Genomic DNA, 25762 nt, shown 5'->3' on the forward strand with positions numbered 1-25762 from the left:
ATCGTCCGCGCTCTCACTGAAAAACATCCACAACTTTGAAGACCTAGGTCTCTGCAGGGTGGCTTGGCGCGATGGGGTGCTTTGGGAAACAGTTGGGGGAGTCTTCCCTCTGGCTCTGCCTCTACTCCTGGCCACCCCACTGCCTCTTCCAACCTGTCCTGCTGCTGCACTTGGCTCCCCCTCTGAAGACCGGTCCTCAGTTGGCTTAGCGAACCAGGTGGAGTCAGTCACCTCATCGTCCAGCGGCTCTTTCTCCGAATCCTCTGTGCGCTCCTCCCCCGGACTTACTGCCCTTACTACTACCTCACAGATAGACAACTGTGTCCCATAATCATCGACCTCCTCACCCACTGAAAGCTCTTGAGACAGTTGCCGGAAGTCCCCAGCCTCATCACCCGGACCCCGGGAGCTTTCCAAAGGATGAGCATCGGTCACGACAAACTCCTCAGGTGGGAGAGGAACAATTTTTTTCCAATCAAGGCAATGGACCGAGAACAGTTCTTGGGAGTCTGTCTGCTCATCAGAATGTGTCATTTTCATGGAGTGAGGAGGCTGGGAGGAAGGAGAAGCAGTAGCGAGAAGATTCAGAGTTGCAGCAGTGGACGACGTAGAAGACTGGGTGGTCGATACATTGCTGGATGCATTTTCTGCTATCCACGACAGGACCTGCTCACACTGCTCATTTTGTAATAAAGGTCTACCACGTGGACCCATAAATTGTGATATGAAGCTGGGGACCCCAGAAACTTGCCTCTCTCCTAATCCAGCAGCAGCTGGCTGCGATTCGCCATGCCCAGGAACTCGGCCTGTGCCTACACCCTCACTTGGACCTCCGCGTCCTCGCCCGTGTCCACGGCCACGTCCTCTAGGCCTACCCCTACCCCTCAGCATGGTGTATTTCGAAAACAGCAGACACAGAGCATTGTAAAAAGTTAGGCAATTATTTGCCTGAACTTAGAGGCTGACAGCGGTTATGTTACGCACACTGAAGGCCAAAAAAATTATACGCTAGACTGCAGAAAGGCCTAGCTGGCTAACAGTGAGCCACTACAACTCCTAGCAACCACGCAGTAAACTGCACATGCTCACAGGTAGCCCTAAGGAGGGGTTTTTTACAGATGTTTTTGAAAAAACCAGCAGCCTAGATAGCGTGTATATGTCTTCCCCTCTATCAGCGGCTGTGGCCGTATGCTGTGCGTGAAGTTGAGGGGACGCACAGAGCGGTGTAAAAAATTAGGCAATTATTTGCCGGCACTTGGAGGCTGACAGCGGTTATGTTACACACACTGTAGGCCAAAAACATTATACGCTAGGCTGCAGAAAGGCCTAGCTGGCTAATAGTGAGCCACTACAACTCCTAGCAGGTAGCCCTAAGCAGGAGCTTTTTTGGGGTACTTGTTGACAGGATTCTACACTAGCACTGTCCCTGCCTCACCAGTACTGCCCCTATACTCTGTATAATTGGCTGCAGACTGAGAACGCAATAGTCTGCAGAGCCCAAGATGGAAAAAAAAATGGTGCAAAACTGCTCCTAGCAGCCACAACAGTAATGCACACGGTAAGATGTGGCCCTAAGAAGGACCGTTGGGGTTCTTGAAGACACTGACAGTAGCCTAACACTCTCCCTATAGGAGGAACAGCACTCTCCCTAATCTCTACCAGCGTGTGTCTGAGGCGAGCAGCGGGCGGGACTGCTTTATATACTCGGCGGTCACTTGATCTCGCCAGCCACTCACTGCAGGTGGGTGGGATAGGGCTGGAACGTCACAGGAGGAAGTTGTAATGCCTTCCCTGCATGTCTATTGGCCAGAAAATGGTGCAAAACATGCAGGGAAGGAAATGGAATTTACTCGGGTACCGTGTGGTGCTCGTTTCGAGTAACGAGCATCTCGAGTACCCTATTACTCGAGCGAGCATCAAGCTCGGACGAGTACATTCGCTCATCTCTAATAATTAGTAACATTTTCTCACAATGCGACAGTGCTTTCCAATGGGTTCCTTCATATTAGCGATGTTTGGTAGCCTGCTACATTGTGAGAAAAAAATTGCCGATTGCTAAATATTGCTGTGATTGCAGGGATGCGATGCAACTTTTACAATACAAAATCCTACTGTAAAAGCCCTAAAATAAGCTCCAGCTGCGTAAAAATAATACATCACCTAAGAGGCGCTGTCAGGTCTGCTGGGAACCTGAGTAGGCAGCACCTCTAGGGTGATGTATTTATTAATTTTTTTATGCAGCTAGGGCTTATTTTTTGGGCAATAATAATAATCTTTATTTATATAGCATATTATATAAAATTGAATGTATGTCTGTGTGTCTGTGTGCGTGTCTGTTTGTCCTTTATGCGCTACTACACCATTCATCCGATCGCCATGAAACTTTGGGAAGTTGTTGAGTACACTCCTGGGAAGATTACAGGCATAGCACATTTATGCTACGATAAATGGCGCGCGTGCGTCGTCGACAGTTACGACCCCCCCCCCCGCGTGGATTGTTCGATTTCCATCATTGCCACTAATTCTTTCACTTCCCGATGTTGTAGAAACATGAAATTTGGCACAAGCATTGATTATGTCATAAGTAGGAAAAGTTAATGGGTCCCAACTCGATTATTCAATTGTAAGCATCAAAGAATTAGCGTCCAAATTTTACGTACGGAATCTAATTTTCTCGCTTCCCAATGTCATAGAAACTTGAAATTTGGCACGAGCATTGAATATGTTATAAATAGGAAAAGTTAATGGGTCCCAACTTGATTTTTCAATTGTAAGCGCCAAAGAATTAGCGTCCAAATTTTACGTACGGAATCTAATTTTCTCGCTTCCCAATGTCATAGAAACTTGAAATTTGGCACGAGCATTAATTATGTCATGAATAGGAAACGCTAATGGGTCCCTTGATTATTCAATTCTAAGCACCAAAGAATTAGCGTCCAAATTTTACGTACGGAATCTAATTTTCTCACATAGAAACTTGAAATTTGGCACGGGCATTGAATATGTCATAAATAGGAAAAGTTAATGGGTCCCAACTCGATTATTCAATTGTAAGCATCAAAGAATTAGCGTCCAAATTTTACGTACGGAATCTAATTTTCTCGCTTCCCAATGTCATAGAAACTTGAAATTTGGCACGAGCATTGAATATGTTATAAATAGGAAAAGTTAATGGGTCCCAACTTGATTTTTCAATTGTAAGCGCCAAAGAATTAGCGTCCAAATTTTACGTACGGAATCTAATTTTCTCGCTTCCCAATGTCATAGAAACTTGAAATTTGGCACGAGCATTAATTATGTCATGAATAGGAAACGCTAATGGGTCCCTTGATTATTCAATTCTAAGCACCAAAGAATTAGCGTCCAAATTTTACGTACGGAATCTAATTTTCTCACATAGAAACTTGAAATTTGGCACGGGCATTGAATATGTCATAAATAGGAAAAGTTAATGGGTCCCAACTCGATTATTCAATTCTAAGCGCCAAAGAATTAGCGTCCAAACTTTACGTACGGAATCTAATTTTCTCGCTTCCCAATGTCATAGAAACGTGAAATTTGGCACGCGCATTGATTATGTGATAAATAGGAAACGCTACTGGGTCCCAACTCGATTATTCAGTTCTATGCGCAAAAGAATTAGCGTCCAAATTTTACATACGGAATGTAATTTTCTCACATAGAAACTTGAAATTTGGCACGGGCATTGAATATGTCATAAATAGGAAAAGTTAATGGGTCCCAACTCGATTATTCAATTCTAAGTGCAAAACAATTAGCGTCCAAATTTTACGTACGGAATCTAATTCTCTCACTTCCTGATATATATAAATGAATGTCTGTCTGTTATGCATTACTTCACCATTCATCCATTCACCATTGTTGAGTACACTCCTGGGAAGGTTACTGGCATAGTACAACTATCCTACGATAGGTGGCGTGCGTGCGAGCATCGTCGACAGTTATGCCCCCCAGACAAAGATAGTTTGATTTCCATCTCAAGCACGAAAGCAAAAGGCATTACGAGCAACGGGATGCGTGTTCAACCAGAAAATGATGCATCCGCCGAACGTTTCGCAAGACAATTGCTGGATATTGAGAATGCTGAGGTAAAAAGAAAGCTGTGCTGTGATTGGTTGCTATTTCTTATACTGCTGAGGTAACATGAAAGCTGTGCTGTGATTGGTGGCTACTTCTTATACTACTGAGGTTGCATGAAAGCTGCGCTGCGATTCGTTGTTATATATTATACCACTGAGGTAACATGAAAGCTGCGCTGTGATTGGTTGCTATATATAATACCGCAGAGGTAAAATGAATGCTGCGCCGTGCTTGGTTGCTATTTTTTATATTGCTGAGGCAGAATAAAAGTTGCGCTGTGATTGGTTGTTATTTCTCTTACTGCTGAGGTAACATGAAAGCTGCGCTGTGATTGGTTGTTATATTTTATACTGCTTAGGTAACATGAAAGCTGCGCTGTGATTGGTTGTTATCTAGATATATAAAAACGAATGAATGTATGTCTGTCTGTCTTCGCAGCAACGCGCAACAGGTAAGCTAGTATATATATATATATATATATATATATATATATATATATATATATATATATATATATATATATATATATATATATATATATATAATATTCCGCAGTGCTTACAATACAGGGGAACTAACAGAAGACAATGGTTACATGAAGTAATCAATTGATGGAAACCATAGGGGTGAGGGTCCTGCTCCAACGAGCTTACATACTACAGATAATGGGATGATACAGAAGGTAAAGGTGCTGGAGATGTGCCCGGTATGGCGAGGTGGAGAGTGAGGGATGCTATACACAGACAATGGTCAGGCCGTATAGTGGCGGAATCGGGATGACTGCAGGTGTCGGTTGATTACAGCTAGTAGGGATTGCAGTTTTTGGGGCAGGGAGCATGTTATCAGGCGGAGTATCTAGGGGTTTGGTTTAGGGGATATGGTATGCTTCCCTGAAGAGGTGCGTTTTTAGAGCTCGCCTGCAGTTTAATGTGTCAGTGATTGCCTGGATATTTTTTTGGTAGCACTTTCCAGAGGACAGGTGTTGCTCTGGAGAAGTCTTGGAGGCGGGAATGAGAGGTTCAAATTAAAGGGGTACTCAGTCTGATTTAATTAGCAGAGCGGAGGGCGCAGGCTGGGTGGTGAATTGAGATGAGAGAAGCAATGTAGGGTGGCGCTGCGCTGTGGAGAGCTTTGTGGATGAGGGTAGTGAGTTTAAATTGTATTCTGTATTTGACGGGCAGCCAGTGCAGTGACTTGCACAGGGCAGAGGCATCCGAATAGCGGCTGGACAGGAGGATGAACCTGGCAGTCGCATTCAGGATGGATTGGAGAGGGTAGTGTCTGGAGCAGGAGAGGTCTATCAGCAGTGAGTTGCAATAATTGAGCCGAGAGTGGATGAGGGCAACAGTGAGCGTTTTTTCCACTGTGAGAAAAGGGCATATTCTTCCGATGTTCTTGAGGTGCAGCTGACAGGTTTAGGCGAGAGCTTGAATGTAGGGGGTGAAGGAGAGATTGGAGTCGAATATGACCCCAAGGCAGTGGGCATGCTGTCTGGGAGTTAGGGTGGTGCCACACACTGAGATTGAGATGTCAGGATGAGGTTGGTTAGTAGAGGGCAGGAACACCAGTAGGTCGGTTTTTGAGAGGTTCAGTTTTAGGTAGAGAGAGGACATAGTGTTAGAGACAGCAAATAGACAGTCGGTGGCATTCTGGAGGAGCGTTGCTGTGATGTCAGTGGCGTTCTGGAGAAGGTGTACAGCTGGGTATCATCAGCATAGAGATGGTACTGGAAACCACATCTCTTGATGGTTTGTCCAATGGGGGCTGTGAAGATGGAGAAGAGGAGGGGGCCGAGGACTGAGCTCTGGGGGACCCCTACAGCAAGGGGAAGAGGAGGGAAGGTGGAGCCAGCAAAGCAGACACTGAAAGAGCGGTCGGATAGGTAGGAGGAGAACCAGGAGAGGGCAGTGTCCTTTAGTCCAATGGAGCAAAGCATAGTGAGGAGAAGTTTGTGGTCAACAGTGTCGAATGCTGTAAAGAAGTCAAGGAGGATCAGAAGGGAATAGTTGCCCCTCGATTTGGCAGTCAGGAGGTCATTTGACATTTTAGTCAGGGCGGTTTCTGTCGAGTGTAGGGAGCGGAAGCCAGACTGTAGACTGTCAAGAAGAGAGTTTTCTGAGAGCTAGCTTACAAGGCGAGAGTAAACCAGGCGTTCTAGTAGTTTGGAGATGAAGGGGAGGTTTGAGATGAGTCGATAGTTGGCAGCATCGGTTGAGTCAAGAGTCTGTTTCTTTAGCAGTGGGGAAATTATAGCGTGTTTGAATGGGAATGGGAAAAATCCAGAGGTCAGAGAAAAATTGAATATAGTAGTGAGGTGGGAGATGACCACCGGGGAGAGGGAATGCAGGAAGTGTGAGGGATGAGGGTTGCTAGAGCAGGTGATGGGGTGAGCAGAGGAGAGCAGTCTGGAAACTTCTTCCTCTGTCATTGGTCTAAGTACAGAGAGTGAACAGGAGCTAGAGGCCTCACTGACGAGACTAGGGTCGGGGCTAGTCTGGAATTGGGGGTTATTTCCTGCCAGATGTCATCAATTTTCTTTTTGAAGTAAGCAGCCAGCTCTTCAGCACTGAAATCTGTCATGGGGGGCAGGAGTTTTGGGCTGAGAAGGCAGTGGAAAGTGTCAAAGAGTCTTTTAGGGTTATGGAATAGTGAGGAGACCAGAGAGGTGAAGTAGCCCCGCCCCTGTTCCGCCTCTCCCCATTGCAAATAGTGCAGAGGGGCGGAGAGGAGGCAGAGAGGGGGCGGGAGCTCAGTTTCTGCTCCTCGCTCTTCCATCCCCCCCCCCTGCAGATGGGGATGACGTATATTGGCTCGGGGTTACAACCGAGCCGATATACGTTCGTGTGAATCCACCCAAAGGGTGAGGTTTTGGATGGAGTATATTTCCCTCCTAGGCTCTTAGTCTGGACAGGGTGGCGGTCCAGTCCACAACTTCACCCTAGTTCTCAGGAAGCAGAGCTGTAGGCACTGACCCCGTTACTGGATCATAAAAGACTGCAGCTCCAGGGAGTCAGTGTCTGTCAAGCTGAGGGGGGAGCAACACCTCAGTGTGTAGACCAGAGCACCTTGCGTGTTGCCCCTGTTATTTTGAGAAGGATTTCTCTATTTTGCTTTAGCTTTGTTTGGACTTTACTTTAAAAGAAAACTGAGCAAGTTTTATTTACCTGCTGATCCAGTGTATCTTTGGCGCCCCACCCCCTGGAGGACTTTCTGATACCAAGCATAACAATAATATCTGAAAAAATAGTCTGAATAATTCCCATGAACCATCCTTCAATTCCCTTGAACCAATTTGCGGGATTAAACATAGAAAATGAATTATTCCTTCATGAGTCCTTGTTGGCAAGAGGGAGGTCCTATTATAATAATTATCTGAGACATCCCACCCTGGGCAGCTGTGATGTAGTCTAAAACAATAGTGTTATGTAAACATATATATATTTCTACCAAATAGTTATCATATTGTTTTAAAACAAATAAGGTGTGGCTCTTGTCTTGGAGAACTGGTCATCGCTTCTCTCGTCAGGTCTCCAGGCTTGATTTCTTGTCACATGTTGCTTAATCACCAACGGTTATTTCTACTATGCCTGCAAAACTGAAATAGTATGTCTGGAATGCTCTAGTTATTGAAAGTCACAATTTTTATGATATGATCAGTTCACTTCAGTACCCCAGATGTACAGTCTGTCCCTATTTCTACAATAGGTGCCGTCTGTCCCTTTGCCATGGAGATGTTTCCTGTGATGATCCTATGTATTTTGGAAGTCTGGAATATGAAGTGTATCACAATCTACACACGTTGAAGAGGAATAGCTTGTGTAAGGTTAGCATAGTCTCTATAGTTATGAACAACTGTACTCAAGAGCTTTGTATACTCTCTTGTGACAGGTAGTTGGTGGCTCTTACAAATAAGTGGAATATAGCAGAAGATCAAGCAAATAATAATATAGATTATCATTAGAGATGAGCGAACGTACTTGTCCGAGCTTGATACTCGTTCGAGTATTAGTGTGTTCGAGATGCTCGTTACTCGTGACGAGTACCACGCGATGTTCGAGTTACTTTCACTTTCATCTCTGAGACGTTAGCGCACTTTTCTGGCCACTAGAAAGACAGGGAAGGCATTACAACTTCCCCCTGCGACGTTCAAGCCCTATACCACCCCCCTGCAGTGAGTGGCTGGCGAGATCAGGTGTCACCCGAGTATAAAAATCGGCCCCTCCCGCGGCTCGCCACAGATTTGTTCTGACATAGAAGAGGGAAAGTGCTGTTGGTGCCGGAGCTGCTATAGGGAGAGTGTTAGGAGTATTTTTGGCTTCAAGAACCCCAACGGTCCTTCTTAGGGCCACATCTAACCGTGTGCAGTAGTGTGGAGGCTGCTTTTTGCAGTGTTGCACTTTTTTTTTTTTTTGTATATCGGCCGTGCAGAGCATTGCGCCCTGCAGTAATTATACATACTACTGGGCCAGTAGTGGTGGTGAGGCAGGGACAGAAGACATATATTGTGAGGCAGGGACAGAAGACATATATTTATTGAATATAGGCAGTGGGCCTTTCCAAAACATTTGGGGAAAAAAATCTATTTGGGCTGCCTGTGACTGTCCTCAGTGTTCTGGGTCTGTGCTGGGTGTAGTTGTCCTCCTAATTCATACGCAGCCAGCTAAGTGTTACAGCAGGCTTGCACAAAATTATTTCCTGGCTCTGTGTTGGCTGTTACATCACCGCTGTATTCCAGTCCACAGTGCAACAGCCTGCAGTTATTTTACATACTCCAGGGCCAGTAGTGGTGACGCAGGGACAGAAGACATATACAGTGTATATAGACAGTGGGCCTTTCCAAAAACATTTGGGGAAAAAAATCTATTTGGGCTGCCTGTGACTGTCCTCAGTGTTCTGGGTCTGTGCTGGGTGTAGTTGTCCTCCTAATTCATACGCAGCCAGCTAAGTGTTACAGCAGGCTTGCGCAAAATTATTTCCTGGCGTTCCGTAAGCGAAGTCAGCCTCCAACCACAGGCCAATAAGCGGCACATTTAATTACAGCGTTCTGTTTTTGCACTACTGGTAATACACCATGCTGAGGGTGTGGGCAAAGGCCGAGCTTCTGATCCAGGTGTATCGCAGCCGACTGCTGCGGGATTAGGAGAGAGGCACGTTTCTGGCATCCCCACATTCATCTCACAATTAATGGGTCCACGCGGTAGACCTTTATTAGAAAATGAGCAGTGTGAGCAGGTCCTGTCGTGGATGGCAGAAAGTGCTTCCAGCAATCTATCGTCCACCCAGAGTTCTGCGCCATTAACAGCTGCAACTCTGAAATCCTCTGGCTGCTGCTCCTCCTTCCTCCCAGCCTCCTCACTCCATTACAATGACACATTCTGAGGAGCAGGCAGACTCCCAGGAACTGTTCTCGGGCCCCTGTCCAGAATGGCCAGCAATGGTTCCTCTCCCACCGGAGGAGTTTGTCGTGACCGATGCCCAACCTTTCGAAAGTTCCCAGGGTCCGGGGGATGAGGCTGGGGACTTCCGGCAATTGTCTCAAGATCTTTCAGTGGGTGAGGAGGACGATGACGATGAGACACAGTTGTCTATCAGTGAGGTAGTAGTAATTGGAGTAAGTCCGAGGGAGGAGCGCACAGAGGATTCGGAGGAAGAGCAGCAGGATGATGAGGTGACTGACCCCACCTGGTTTGCTACGCCTACTGAGGACAGGTCTTCAGAGGGGGAGGCAAGGGCAGCAGCAGGTCAGGTTGCAAGAGGCAGTGCGGTGGCCAGGGGTAGAGGCAGGGCTAGACCGAATAATCCACCAACTGTTTCCCAAAGCGCCCTCTCGCGCCATGCCACCCTGCAGAGGCCGAGGTGCTCAAAGGTCTGGCAGTTTTTCACTGAGAGTGCAGACGACCGACGAACAATGGTGTGCAACCTTTGTCGCGCCAAGATCAGCCGGGGAGCCACCACCACCAGCCTCACCTCCACCAGCATGCGCAGACATATGATGGCCAAGCACCCCACAAGGTGGGACGAAGGCCGTTCACCGCCCCCGGTTTGCACCGCTGCCTCTCCCCCTGTGCCCCAACCTGCCACTGAGATCCAACCCCCCTCTCAGGGCACAGGCACTACCGTCTCCTGGCCTGCACCCACACCCTCACCTCCGCTGTCCTCAGCCCCATCCACCAGTGTCTGTCAGCGCACCGTCCAGCCATCGCTAGCGCAAGTGTTGGAGCGCAAGCTCAAGTACGCCGCCACGCACCCGCACGCTCAAGGGTTAAACGTGCACATAGCCAAATTTATCAGCCTGGAGATGCTGCCGTATAGGGTTGTGGAAACGGAGTCTTTCAAAAGTATGATGGCCGCGGCGGCCCCGCGCTACTCAGTTCCCAGTCGCCACTACTTTTCCCGATGTGCTGTCCCAGCCCTGCATGACCACGTCTCCCGCAACATTGTACGCGCCCTCACCAACGCGGTTACTGGCAAGTTCCACTTAACAACGGACACGTGGACAAGCACAGGCGGGCAGGGCCACTATATCTCCCTGACGGCACATTGGGTGAATTTAGTGGAGGCTGGGACAGAGTCAGAGCCTGGGACCGCTCACGTCCTACCCACCCCCAGAATTGCGGGCCACAGCTCGGTGGTGGTATCTGCGGCGGTGTATGCTTCCTCCACTAAACCACCCTCCTCCTCCTCGTCCTCCTCCTACGCAACCTCTGTCTCGCAATCAAGATGTGTCAGCAGCAGCACGTCGCCAGCAGTCGGTGTCGCGCGGCATGGCAGCACAGCGGTGGGCAAGCGTCAGCAGGCCGTGCTGAAACTACTCAGCTTAGGAGATAAGAGGCACACGGCCCACGAACTGCTGCAGGGTCTGATAAAGCAGACCGACCGCTGGCTTGCGCCGCTGAGCCTCCAACCAGGCATAGTCGTGTGTGACAACGGCCGTAACCTGGTGGCGGCTCTGCAGCTCGGCAGCCTCACGCACGTGCCATGCCTGGCCCACATCTTTAATTTGGTGGTTCAGCGCTTTCTGAAAAGCTACCCACGCTTGTCAGACCTGCTCGGAAAGGTGCGCCGGCTCTGCGCACATTTCCGCAAGTCCCACACGGACGCTGCCACCCTGCGCACCCTGCAACATTGGTTTCATCTGCCAGTGCACCGACTGCTGTGCGACGTGCCCACACGGTGGAACTCTACGCTCCACATGTTGGCCAGGCTCTATGAGCAGCGTAGAGCTATAGTGGAATACCAAGTCCAACATGGGCGGCGCAGTGGGAGTCAGCCTCCTCAATTCTTTACAGAAGAGTGGGCCTGGTTCGCAGACATCTGCCAGGTCCTTGGAAACTTTGAGGAGTCTACCCAGATGGTGAGCGGCGATGCTGCAATCATTAGCGTCACCATTCCTCTGCTATGCCTCTTGAGAAGTTCCCTGCAAAGCATAAAGGCAGACGCTTTGCGCTCGGAAACAGACGCGGGGGAAGACAGTATGTCGCTGGATAGTCAGAGCACCCTCCTGTCTATATCTCAGCGCGTTGAGGAGGAGGAGGAGGAGCATGAGGAGGATGAGGAGGAGGGGGAAGAGAAAGCTTGGCCCACTGCTGAGGGTACCCATGCTGCTTGCCTGTCATCCTTTCAGCGTGTATGGCCTGAGGAGGAGGAGGAGGATCCTGAAAGTGATCTTCCTAGTGAGGACAGTCATGTGTTGCGTACAGGTACCCTGGCACACATGGCTGACTTCATGTTAGGATGCCTTTCTCGTGACCCTCGCGTTACACGCATTCTGGCCACTACGGATTACTGGGTGTACACACTGCTCGACCCACGGTATAAGGAGAACCTTTCCACTCTCATACCCAAAGAGGAAAGGGGTTCGAGAGTGATGCTATACCACAGGACCCTGGCGGACAAACTGATGGTAAACTTCCCATCCGACAGCGGTAGTGGCCGAAGGCGCAGTTCCGAGGGCCAGGTAGCAGGGGAGGCGCAGAGATCAGGCAGCATGTACAGCACAGGCAGGGGAATACTCTCTAAGGCCTTTGACAGCTTTCTGGCTCCCCAGCAAGACTGTCACCACTCCCCAGTCAAGACTGAGTCGGCGGGAGCACTGTAAAAGGATGGTGAGGGAGTACGTAGCCGATCGCACGACCGTCCTCCGTGACGCCTCTGCCCCCTACAAGTACTGGGTGTCGAAGCTGGACACGTGGCCTGAACTCACGCTGTATGCCCTGGAGGTGCTTGCTTGTCCTGCGGCTAGCGTCTTGTCAGAGAGGGTGTTTAGTGCGGCTGGGGGAATCATCACAGATAAGCGTACCCGCCTGTCAACCGACAGTGCCGACAGGCTTACACTCATCAAGATGAACAAAGCCTGGATTTCCCCAGACTTCTCTTCTCCACCAGCGGACAGCAGCGATACCTAAACAATACGTAGGCTGCACCCGCGAATGGAAGCATTGTTCTCTATCACCATCAAAAACGTGGACCTTTTAGCTTCATCAATCTGTGTATAATATTCATCCTCCTCCTCCTGCTCCTCCTCCTGAAACCTCACGTAATCACGCCGAACGGGCAATTTTTCTTAGGCCCACAAGGCTCAGTCATATAATTTTTGTAAACAATTTTTATACGTTTCAATGCTCATTAAAGCGTTGAAACTTGCACCTAAACCAATTTTTATTTTAACTGGGCTGCCTCCAGGCCTAGTTGCAAATTAAGCCACATTAACCAAAGCGATTAATGGGTTTCACCTGCCCTCTTGGTTGGGCATGGGCAATTTTTCTGACGTACATTAGTACTGTTGGTACACCAATTTTTTGGGGCCCTCGCCTACAGTGTAATCCAATTAATTTTTTGCCCACCTGCATTAAAGCTGACATTACATCAGCTGTTTTGGGCACTGCAATGGGATATATTTATGTCCCGTTGGTGGGTTCCAGGGAGCCACCCATGCTGTGGGTCCACAGGGAGTTGTAACTGCCTGTGTCTACTTCTATAGAACCCCAGTCTGACTGGGGCATGCAGTGTGGGCCGAAGCCCACCTGCATTTAATCGGACGTTACCTCAGCTGTGATGGGCACTGCAATGGGATACATTTATGTACAGCCGGTGGGTTCCAGGGAGCCACCCATGCTGTGGGTGCACAGGGAATTCCCATTGCGGAGTTGTACCTGCCTGTGACTATTTATAAAAAAACGCGGTCTGACTGGGGCATGCAGACACCTTGACAGAATGAATAGTGTGTGGCACATAGGTTCCCCATTGCTATGCCCACGTGTGCAGCTCCTGATGGAGGTGGCACAGGATTGGATTTCTCATTGCTTCTGTACAGCATTGTGGGCTATCACCCCGCCCCTTTTAAAGAGGGTCGCTGCCTAGCCGTGCCAACCCTCTGCAGTGTGTGCCTGCGGTTCCTCCTCATGGCAGACGCACTTATAAATAGACATGAGGGTGGTGTGGCATGAGTGCAGCTGAAGGCTGCGCAGGGACACTTTGGTGTGCGCTGTGGACACTGGGTCGTGCGGGGGGGTTGGGCAGCATGTAACCCAGGAGAAGTGGCAGCGGAGTGTCATGCAGGCAGTGATTGTGCTTTGTTGGAGGTAGTGTGGTGCTTAGCTAAGGTATGCATTGCTAATGAGGGCTTTTCAGAAGTAAAAGTTGTTGGGAGGGGGGGGGCACTCTTGCCGGTATTGTGGCTTAATAGTGGGACCTGGGAACTTGAGATGCAGCCCAACATGTAGCCCCTCGCCTGCCCTATCCGTTGCTGTGTCGTTCCCATCACTTTCTTGAATTGCCCAGATTTTCACAAATGAAAACCTTAGCGAGCATCGGCGATATACAAAAATGCTCGGGTCGCCCATTGACTTCAATGGGGTTCGTTACTCGAAACGAACCCTCGAGCATCGCGATAATTTCGTCCCGAGTAACGAGCACCCGAGCATTTTGGTGTTCGCTCATCTCTAATTATCATACATATTAGCAGGACTAGAAAAATTCACTTATCATTGGTTATTATAACTCAGCATGTATAATGATGTGTGTCTGAAGGCAGAACTTTCTCATGCCGATAGAAGCTATTTCTCATGAGACCTGTCACATTTCTGCTGCTGGGACATGTGGTTCTGCTTAATTTCTGGGAGTAAATTGCTGCAGGTGTGGTTGATTTGGCTGGCTGATGGTGTGGAGTTCTCCAGCCAGCCAATCACCACCCGTTGGCTGTGTATGAATGCTAGCCCCTCTGACTATAGGGTGTTGGTCATTTATTCATCCTTTATCTCATTCCCACTCAGAGCCTGGTGTTAGCATGTGTTTCTCCCACCTACCCTGAGGATGGTCTGGACTCCTGTATTCCCCATTTGAATGTTATGTGGGCCCCTTCTCTCTTCCCATTTCGACAGACGTGACCTCCAGACATCTGATGTCATGTGTGTTGTCAGGTGTGTGATGCCTGACACAGTTCCCTTTATGTCAGTTGCCTGACACAGTTCCCTTTATGTCAGTTCAATATATGATGCTCTTTCCCCTTGGTGTGAGGACACTGGAAATAGCTTCTGTTTAGTATCTGTATGCATGTTTTCTGAGTGGGGTTTCTGTTGGCTTGTTGATGTGAACAGCGATGTGTTCAATGTCTGTGTAGGTGACCAGACATGAGGTGTGAACAGTCCTGTTCAGTGTTTATGTATTTCCCTGGTCTGGTGTTGTTGCAAACAATGACGTGTTCAGTGTCTGTGTAGGTGACCAGACATGAGGTATGAACAGTTACCTGTTCAGGGTGGATGTCCCTTGTCTGTTGGTGTGTGTGAACAGTGTTCTGTCTCTTACCACCTAGAGTGAGCCTGGTCCCTAGGTTCTACAATGGGGCCATCCCTATTGGGATGATCGCCCCACTTGTAGGCAGGACTCGAGGGGGTTTAAGTTGACTTGTTACAGTGGCTCATGAACTTACGTACTATGGCCAAATGACTAACTAATACCTCATATTTTTTAGCTATTTCATCTGCTTCTGTGTGGTTGTATTGTAGGTAAGTGTTTTGGTGATGTCTGTGTATGTCGTTGTTCCCATGGCCTTCATTGACGTACGTAACTACGCCTCTGTAAATGATTTTGAAAATGGCCTTGTAAACCTGTAATTCTTTCTATTTGCATGCCGTGACCTGCTGCTAGTCCATTGATGTTCCTAGAACTATTACTTCAGTATTACATCAGATAACCGATATCCTATGTATTGGCCTGATTTTCTACCGCTATGTTGTCCCATGCTTTGGAACCTCCACTCGTGCACACTTTATCCAGAAGGGTTAACAGTCTATTGTGACATTTTTCCTGGGCAAATGAGATGGCATAATGATCCCCAGTCCATGAGCAATTAAGAAACAACCGGGGGTCACAGAGCCATGCTCCAAGCATTATTGGGGCAGTTGTGCTCTGATGTTTTTGTGATAACACAGGGGTATCAAGACTTTTATTAGACCATGAGCTGATCTCCTCCACAGTGAGGGATATAGCCACAAAGCGCATAGAGGTGGACACTGTGGGAGCATGAGTACACATTCAACAATTATTCAGTTTTTCATATCAATAAATACTGCAACAAGTATCTCATGATTTTTACCAAACTTATTATCCCAATTATTTTTCAATGTATTATTCTAGCCCCAAGCCCATGGTGCCATGACCATAACTAGAAGGATATGCATGGTTCTCGCAGGTATTTGATTCTTTTTCTTTTTGGATAGAGACTCACTTACACTGGCTGGCATGGACATTATTGTCTTTTCCTTCCAATTTGCCTGATGTAGCAGTCGTCAGCTGGATCTGCTGTGGTCCATCAAATCTCGGTTCCAAAGTATTTTCCAGATATGTCCCTTTGAGGACAAGCCAGTTACTTGAAAGCAAAACTATATGACTCCTTTATTGAGTCTGGATCTGGAATCAAGAAAATTACACATTTTAAAATTGACAGTCATTCCTGAGAAAGGGTCACATGGGAAAAGTTTGCTACAGAGACTAGAGATGAGCGAGAACACTCGTCCGAGCTTGATGCTTGTTCGAGTATTAGGGTGCTCGAGATGCTCGTTACTCGAGACAAACACAACGCGGTACTCGAGTCAAAGTGCTGCTGCTGATATAGGGAAAGTGTTAGAGTAGGATCCTGTCTTCAAGAACCCCAATGGTCCTTCTTAGGCCTACTCCTAATCCTATGCATTACAGTTGTGGCTGGCTGGGAGCAGTAGTGCACCAGTTTTTTTTTTTTAACATCTATCCCTCTGCAGAACATTACAGCTATAGCTGCTCACCCTCATTGCTAAATAGTATGCAAATATTTCCTGGCACACTGCAGAACAGCATTTCACAGATACCATTCTATGTGTTGGGTGAAGTAGCCGCAGTTATTAGCACTATTCACTGTTCAATTTATTTTGGCCCTGCTCTATCCTTAATCCGACATGATGAGGAGTAGGGGTAAGGGTCAAGGAAGTGGACGCGGCCGCGGGCGTCAAAGTGAGGGTGTGGGCGCAAGCCGAGGTGCATCACAGCCGGCTGCTGAGGGATTAGGAGAGCGCCAAGTCCCTATGCTCTCCAGCTTCCTATCACAATTTGCGGGTCCGCGTGGTAGACCTTTTTTACAAGAAGAGCAGTGGAAGCAGGTCCTGTCGTGGATGGCAGATAATGCGTCCAGCAATGTATCAAACCCCCAGTCTTCTACACAGTCCACTACTCCTGGCCTAAGGACTGCACCTCTGAATCCTCTGGCTGCTCCTCCTTCCTCCCAGCCTCGTCACTCCAGGAAAATTACAATTCTGAGCAGGCAGACTCCCAGGAACTGTTCTCGGGTCCCTGCCCAGAGTGGGAAAAAATGGTTCCTCTCTCACCTGAGGAGTTTGTCGTGACCGATGCCCAACCTTTGGAAAGTTCTCGGAGTCCGGGTGATGAGGCTGGGGACTTCCGGCAACTGTCTCAAGAGCTTTCAGTGGGTGAGGATGATGAGACACAGTTGTCTGTCAGTGAGGTAGTAGTAAGGGCAGTGAGTCCGAGGGAGGAGCGCACAGAGGATTCGGAGGAGGAGCTGCTGGACGATGAGGTGACTGCCCCACCTGGCTTGCTAAGCCTACTGAAGGGCTTCAGAGGGGGAGGCAAGTGCAGCAGCAGGACAGGTTGGAAGAGGCAGTGGGGTGGCCAGGGGGAGAGGCAGGACTAGAGCAAAGAATCCCCCAACTGTTTCCCACAACACCCCCTCGCGGCAAGCCTCCGCGCAGAGGGCTAGATGTTCAAAGGTGTGGATGTTTTTCAGTGAGAGCGCGGACGAACAGTGGTGTGCAACCTGTGTCACACCAAGAACAGCCGGGGAGCCACCACTACCAGCCTCACCACCACCAGCATGCACAGGCATATGATGGCCAAGCACCCCACAAGGTGGGACGAAGGCCATTCACCGCCTCCGGGTCACACCACTACCTCTTCCCCTGTGCTACAACCTGTGCCACAGATCCAATCCCCCTCCCAGGACACAGGCACGAGCGTCTCCCGGCCTGCACCCACACCCTCACCTCATGGTCCTCCATGGCCTCTAGCAATGTCTCCCAGCGCAGCGTTCAGCTGTTGCTAACACAAGCATTGGAGTGAAAGCGCAAATACGCTGCCACCCACCCACATGCACAAGCTTTATACGTGCACATTGCCAAATTAATCAGCCTGGAGATGCTGCCGTACAGGCTTGTGGAAATGGAGGCTTTCAAAAACATGATGGCGGCGGTCCCACGCTACTTGGTCCCCAGTCGCCACTATTTTTCCCGGTGTGCTATCCCCACCCTACACCAGCATGTCTCCCGCAACATTATCCGTGCCCTAAGCAACGCAGTTACTGGGAAGGTCAACTTAGCGATGGATACGTGGACAAGTACTGGCGGGAAGGGCCACTATATCTACCTGATGGCATATTGGGTGAACTTGGTGGAGGCTGGGACTGAGTCAGAGCCTAGGAACGCTCACGTGCTACCCACTCCAAGAATAGTGGGTCCTACCTCAGTGCTGGTATCTGCGGCGTATTATGCCACCTCCTCCAAACCCCCCCTCCTCCTCCTCCGCCACCTCTACCTCTCAATTACGAAGTGTGAGCACGTCGCCAGCAGTCGGTAGCGCGCGGGGGTGGGCAAGCGTCAGCAAGCTGTGTTAAAACTAATCAGCTTAGGTGACAAGAGGCACATGGCCTCCGAGCTGTTACAGGGTCTAACGGAGCAGACCGGCCCCTGGCTTTTGCCGCGGAGCCTCCAGCCGTGCATGGTCGTGTGTGACAACGGCCATAACCTGGTGGTGGCTCTGCAGCTTGGCAGCCTCACACACGTGCCATTGCTGGCGCATGTCTTTAATTTGGTGGTTCAGCAGTTTCTGAAAAACTACTCCCATTTTTCTGACCTGCTCGGCAAGGTGCGCCGTGTGTGCGGACATTTCCGCAAGTCCACCACGGATGCTGCCACCCTCAGGACACTGCAACATCGGTTTCAGCTGCCAGAGCACCGACTGCTGTGTGACGTGCCCATGCGCTGGAACTTTACCCTGCACATAATGGCCAGGCTGTACGAGCAGCGTAGTGCAATAGTGGAATACCAGCTGCAATATGGGCATGAGTAGTAGTCAGCCTCCGCAGTTCATTACAGAGGAGTGGGCATGGATGGCCGACATCTGCCAGGTCCTCAGAAATTTTGAGGTGTCTACCCAGATGGTGAGCGGCGATGCGGCCATCATTAGCATTACCATCTCGCTGCTTTCCCTACTGAGAAGTTCGCTGCAAGGCATAAAGGCCGACACTTTGCATTTAGAAGAGGAGACGGGAGATGACAGTATGTCGCTTGATAGCCAGACCACCCTCATGTCTATACCTCAGCGGGTTTTGTTAGAGAATGAGTAGGAGGAGGGGGAGGGCGAGGAGGAGGGGGAAGAGACTGCTGGACACACTGCAGAGCGTACCCATGCTGCTTGCCTGTTCAGCATGTATAGGCTGAAGAGGAGGAGCATCCTCCTAGTGAGGACAGCGATGTGTTGCATACTGGGACTCTGGCACACATGGCTGACTTCATGTTAGGCTGCCTTTCCTGTTACCCATGCGTTAGATGCATTCTTGCCAACATGAATTACTGGGTGTATACTCTTCTCGACCCACGGTATATGGAGAGCCTTTCCGCTCTCATTCCCGAAGAGGAAAGGGGTACAAGAGTGATGCAATACCACAGGGCCCTGGTGGAAAAAAGTGATGCTAAAGTTCCCATCTGACAGCACTAGCAATAGATGATGCAGTTCCGAGGGCCAACTAGCAGGGAAGGTGCGGGAATCAGGCAGCATGTCCAGCGCAGCAGGGGAACACTGTCCAAGGCCTTTGCCAGTTTTATGGCTCCCCAGCAAGACTGTGTCACAACTCCCCAGCCAAGACTGAGTCGTAGGGAGCGATGTAAAAAGATGGTAAGGGAGTACATAGCCGACTGTACCACCGTCCTCCGTGATCCCTCTTCTCCATACAACTATTGGGTTTCAAAGCAGGACACGTGGCACGAACTTGTGCTGTACGCCCTGAAGGTGCTGGCCTGCCCTGCCGCTAGCGTCTTGTCAGAGAGAGTGTTTAGTGCTGCTGGGGGGATCATCACGGATAAGCGTACACGCCTGTCAACTGACAGCACCGACATGCTTACCCTCATAAAGATGAACAAAGGCTAGATTTCCCCTAGACTTCTCTCCTCCACTGGAAAGCAGTAGATCCTAATGATTGTTTTCACTGCAACAGGAGAAAAATGCATCCTCCTCCTCCTAAAACAGCATGCCATCACGCTGAACTGTTTTAAAAGTTTTAAAATTTAAACTTAGACTAATTTTTTCGGAGGGTTGTCTCCAGGCTCTGTTACCAATTAAGCAATAATGAACTGTATCTTTTAAAAATGTTTATGCCTTTCACCTGCCCTCGGCGTTCAGCAATTTTTCACGGGTACACTTGTACTCTTGGTACACCAAGCTTTCAGGCCATTGCCAATACTGTTAACAAACAAATTTTCCGGGCTTCACCTATACTCTTGGTAAACATATTTTTTCAGGTGTTCGCCTATACTATTGGTACACCAATGTTTCAGGGGTTCGCCTATACTCTTGCTAGAGAAATGTTACAGGGGTCCGCCTATACTCTTGCTACTGAAAAGTTTCAGGGGTTCGCCTACACACTAGCTACAGAAATATTACAGGGGTCCGCCTATACTCTTGCTACAGAAATGTTACTGGGGTCCACCTATACACTTGCTACTGAAAGGTTTGAGGGGTTCACTTATACACTAGCTTCAAAAATGTTACACGGGTCTGCCTATACTCTTGCTACAAAAATGTTACTGGGGTCTGCCTATAATCTTGCTACAGAAACGTTACTAGGGTCCGCCTATACACTTGCTACTGAAAGTTTCGAGGGGTTCGTCTACAGTCTTGCTACAGAAATGCTGCTGGGGTCCGCCTATACACTTGCTACCGAAAGCTTTGAGGGGTTGGCCTATACACTTGCTACAGAAATGTTACAGGGGTCCGCCTATACTCTTGCTACTGAAAGTTTTCAGGGGTTCGTCTATACACTAGCTACAGAAATGTTACAGGGTTCTGCCTATACTCTTGCTACAGAAATGTTACTGGGGTCCACCTATACTCTTGCTACAGAAATGCTGCTGGGGTCCGCCTATACACTTGCTACTGAAAGGTTTGAGGAGTTCGCCTACAGTCTTGCTACAGAAATGTTACTGGGGTCCGCCTATAAATTGCTACTAAAAGGTTTGAGGGGGTTCGCCTATACACTTGATACAGAAATGTTACTGGGGTCCACCTATACACTTGCTACTGACAGGTTTGAGGGGTTCAGCTATACACTAGCTACAGAAATGTTACAGCGGTCCTCCTATACTCTTGCTACAGAAATGCTGCTGGGGTCCGCCTATACACTTGCTACTGAAAGGTTTGAGGAGTTCGCCTACAGACTTGCAACAGAAATGTTACTGGGGTCCGCCTATAAATTGCTACTAAAAGGTTTGAGGGGGTTCGCCTATACACTTGTTACAGAAATGTTACAGGGGTTCGCCTACAGTCTTGCTACAGAAATGTTACTGGATTCCGCCTATACACTTGCTACTGAAAGGTTAGAGGGGTTCGGCTATACACTAGCTACAGAAATGTTACAGGGGTTCGCCTATACACTAGCTACAGAAATGTTACAGGGGTACGCCTATACTCTTGCTACTGAAATGTTACTGGGGTCCGTCTACAGTCTTGCTACAGAAATGCTACAGGGGTCCGCCTATACACTTGCTACTGAATGGTTTGAGGAGTTGGCCTATACACTTTGTCAGGGAAATTTCTTGCGTACAGCACCAATCAGGCCCACCCCAATGCCCCGCTGCCGGCGGTAAAGAAGAAAACACCACACACACGGAGGTCTGGTATAGTTCCTCACACGGGGACATGACTGCGCACTTTATTACAGATTACATGGGATCTTATACCCTTTGGTCTCATCACTAGGAATGGGTGATGGGCTCATTGGCTCAAATTCACCGCATAACCATATATGGAAAGTCCGGATTTCCGGCCTGAGACAGTGAAAGTTTTGTACGTAGTTGAACAGTCATTATCTAGATATGGCGCTTCCAGGAAAACAGCCAAGCACACGGCCTTCGTCCGATTCTTCTTTGCTGTGTTTAAAATACATTTTGTCTTCGCCTTGCAAGGCCTTTGGAATATCTGATGTAAGGCGACATATAAGTTTTTCTCATTTTAGCATTGAATAGAACTTTCATACAGGTATAAAAGCATAAAAAACATATGGAAATATATACATATACCCTCACAAACCCCCCTAAAAACTTATATGGAGATCAAGCACCAGGCCTTGCACTCTTCCTCGGTCGCCTCTCCCTTGTGTCAGGTTTGTCAGGGATCCCTACCTCACCTCAGAAGGAGGCCATGGATTCCCTGGGCTCATTTCTGGGCATCCATACCCTCTATCTGTACAAGTTAACACCCCACAGGGTGTGCCCTCGTTCGAACCTAAGGTCTTCTGCACTAACCCTAGGCAAATGGGAATTCCACTGACAGTCCTTCTTATGAGACCGGGGCAGACACAGTACTAGTACATTTCTCCACTCTTCTGGTAACGTATGTCGTTGGCACTATAGGAACTGGCTCTTCATCTTTTTCAAACAAGGGAAACGTTGGTGTCACATTGTCCAGTCCCTTACTCATACTCTTTTTGATCAAAGGGATTATAATTTATCCAGTCTACATTCTTGTTAATACCATAGTGACAATAGCAAATAAGGACTCAAAACCTGCTTTAACCTGATCTCTAGAATTAAATTCATCTGGCACCCCCCTTGGCACTCCTATTGCATCTATGTATACATGTGGATGGCTAGTGTACAGTAGTCAAAGGTGTGTGTTAGAGGAATTGTACCACATTATAGCATGTAAAGGATATGCAGGATCATGAGTTTTTTCAGTGCGAAGTGTGGATCCAAGTGGGCTTTCCTTCGAGCTTGACTGCAGTTGGGGTGGTAAGCAAAATCTGGTAAGGACCTTTAAACCGGGTCTCTCTCAAACTTTTTCACATAGACCCTGTCAGCTGGTTTAAGATTGTGACACTCATCTGTAGGACCTGGGAGCAAAGCAGAGACTGCAGAATGCATTATTGACAATTCCTTGGAGAGGCCTATGACAAAATTAACAAGAAAATCATTCCCCAAACTCAGCTACTGTGGCATGTACCCTCCGGAGAAAAAGAAAAAACTAATGGAAGACACTGAATTCAAGATTTGCCCATTTTCTTCATTGCCTTTTGTATCTACTTTCCCCCTACTCCGCGGACGGTAGGGTGTGTGAAAAGCCTGGGATATACCCAAAGCAGACTGTGAAGTGTGTACCTTTGTTTGACTCAATCACTTCCAGTACCCCGTATCTGCAGATTACCTTATTTATGAGCTTCTGTGCGGTTACCTGCTTATTTACTTTGGTAACAGGGTAGGTCTCCAACCTGAAAAACATCAACAACAACAAGCACATATTCATGCTTCCCAACAAGTGGGAGCTGAATGTAGCCAATTTGCAATCCCTGAAATGGGTAGAGTGGTCTAGGCAAGTGTGATGTGGCAAATTTACTTCTGCCCTGTTGCGTTCGGCAAAGATCATGCAAAATTGGACAAATGATGCAGCAGCTACAGAAAACCCAGGAGCCACCCGTCCTCGTTCAAGCGTTGACTTTATTGCTGCTTTGAGAGGTGCGTCTTTCCCTGCATCAGCTGGGCCATCATGGGGCACAGGGACTGTGGTAGGCAAGTGCTGCTGACTGTTCGCCATACGCTGTCCCTTTTTAGTCCATTTTTCCTTTTTTTCCTTGCTGGCTTGTAACTGTAAAGTCTTTAGCATATCAAAGTTCAAAGTTTTTATCAAAGTCCAAAGTTATTATCAAAGTCCAAGTTGTTAGTCAAAGTCCAAAGTGTAGTCAAAGTCCAAAGTTATCGTCAAATTCTTCTTTTCTTCTGTTCTTCCACGGCTTGAGGGCCGCTGCCTTTGCTGTGTGGTCTGTGATGGCGTTGCCTCTTGTTTCTCCGGTGTAGGAATAGGTGTGAGCTTTCCACCTTGTCAGGTAGAAGTAGGGCCTCCGTGAGACTCTGAACCGCTGCACCATTCTTAATTGGCTGTTCTTCTGAGGTAAAAAACTGTCTGGCCTTCCATGTTGGGCTGTAATCATGAGCTATGCCAAATGCATACCGGGAGTCAGTGTAAATGTTTGCCGTCTTACCTGTGGCCACTCTACTCGCCTCCGTGAGTGCTTTCAGTTCCGCTTCTTGTACTGCGACATGGGGAGGCATTCTGCTTTTAGGACATCTTGTTGTGTGACCACTGCATATCCAGTGTGGAGTCGTCAATCACCCCTGGTACCATCTATAAAAAACAACTCAAAATATGCATTGTTAACAAGGGCTTTCAGTAACTTTTTAAAACTTACATTTTCTTGTTGCATCAATGCTAGACTATCATGCTGATATTCTATTTGAAAAAGATCAGAATCTTGTTGCAAAAAAAAATTAAAAATGGCTGATTTGCAATACCTAGATCACCTATGCCTTCTCCTCCCCCCCTTTGAACCAGGGTACTCAATTGTAAGAAGAGTAGCCAGGTTTAAGTAGTACGACATTGTAAAAAGATTTGATGGATGCAGATAAGGCCTGTAAGATGTTAGCACCAATAACAGAGACATGAGTTACATCGGGGCAGAATAATCTACAAACATCTATTAATATTTGAAATGTGATGTCCTTTAAGCAAATTCATTATTAATCTGATCCTGCCTGCAATGTCTTATCAAATTTGAGAGAGAGATGAAAAAAAAAAAACTTTTACTAGCTGCTCAAGATCCTCACCCCCTCCCTTGTGGACAAGAGGGATGAAACATTACGTCCTTTACATCATCTAGCTCCACCCCCTCAATACTGGTCGCTTGCGTCTTTTTTTCACCTTCATTTAAGCTTAAAGGGGTTGTCCCGCGCCGAAACGGGTTTTTTTTTTTTTTCAACCCCCCCCCCCGTTCGGCGCGAGACAACCCCGATGCAGGGAGGTAAAGAAAGCTCACCGGAGCGCTTACCTGAATCCCCGCGCTCCGGTGACTTCTCTACTCACCGCTGAAGATGGCCTCTTCCTCCGTGGACCGCAGCTCTTCTGTGCGGTCCACTGCCGATTCCAGCCTCCTGATTGGCTGGAATCGGCACGTGACGGGGCGGAGCTACACGGAGCTACACGGAGCCCCATAGAAGACTGCAGAAGACCCGGACTGCGCAAGCGCGGCTAATTTGGCCATCGGAGGGCGAAAATTAGTCGGCACCATGGAGACGAGGACGCCAGCAACGGAACAGGTAAGTATAAAACTTTTTATAACTTCTGCATGGCTCATAATTAATGCACAATGTACATTACAAAGTGCATTATTATGGCCATGCAGAAGTGTACAGACCCACTTGCTGCCTCGGGACAACCCCTTTAACAGTCTAAGCATCCACATCTCAAACAAGAAAAGTCTTATGCATGGGGAGGAACTTTTATCCGCAGTCAATACCTGCATCACACATGTTACATTCATCACAGCCTGAACACTGGGCATTAACTCTCATCCATCCATGTGCTCAAGTCTGCTCCGTCACCCCCATTGAAGGTGTCCCAGTACATACAGATGCACAGACAAAAAAAAAGTTTGACAAACATACATACATCAGTTGAAAAACATTGAGGTGAGTGTTATAATGTTACAAAGTACATGATTCTATTGAGATGAGATTGTGAATGAGCGCTATTTTTGACAAATTATGTAAAAAAAAATTTGCTGAGTGACTGAGACATTCTATCTTTCTTATTTACTGAAGCTATTATATGCTATATTAAACGCTGAAGTATTTTAGAATGCGTGGGTATCTTTCAGCCCCCCTGCCTTTCTTTCTCTGTATTTGACCCTGAGCTGAAAGCCCCCACCTTTGTAAAATAACGAATATGAAACACAGACTGAATAAGTTGTTTTAGTTTAACTATTCCCTGCATTTGAACTGATAAATAACACATATGCTGGGACCTTCTGACAGCTTACACCGTATGAAAGAGACCAAGACGTCTCCATTTGTGACCA

The sequence above is a fragment of the Eleutherodactylus coqui genome, chromosome 5 (genome assembly GCF_035609145.1).
Source record: "Eleutherodactylus coqui strain aEleCoq1 chromosome 5, aEleCoq1.hap1, whole genome shotgun sequence".
NCBI classification, from domain to species: domain Eukaryota; kingdom Metazoa; phylum Chordata; class Amphibia; order Anura; family Eleutherodactylidae; genus Eleutherodactylus; species Eleutherodactylus coqui.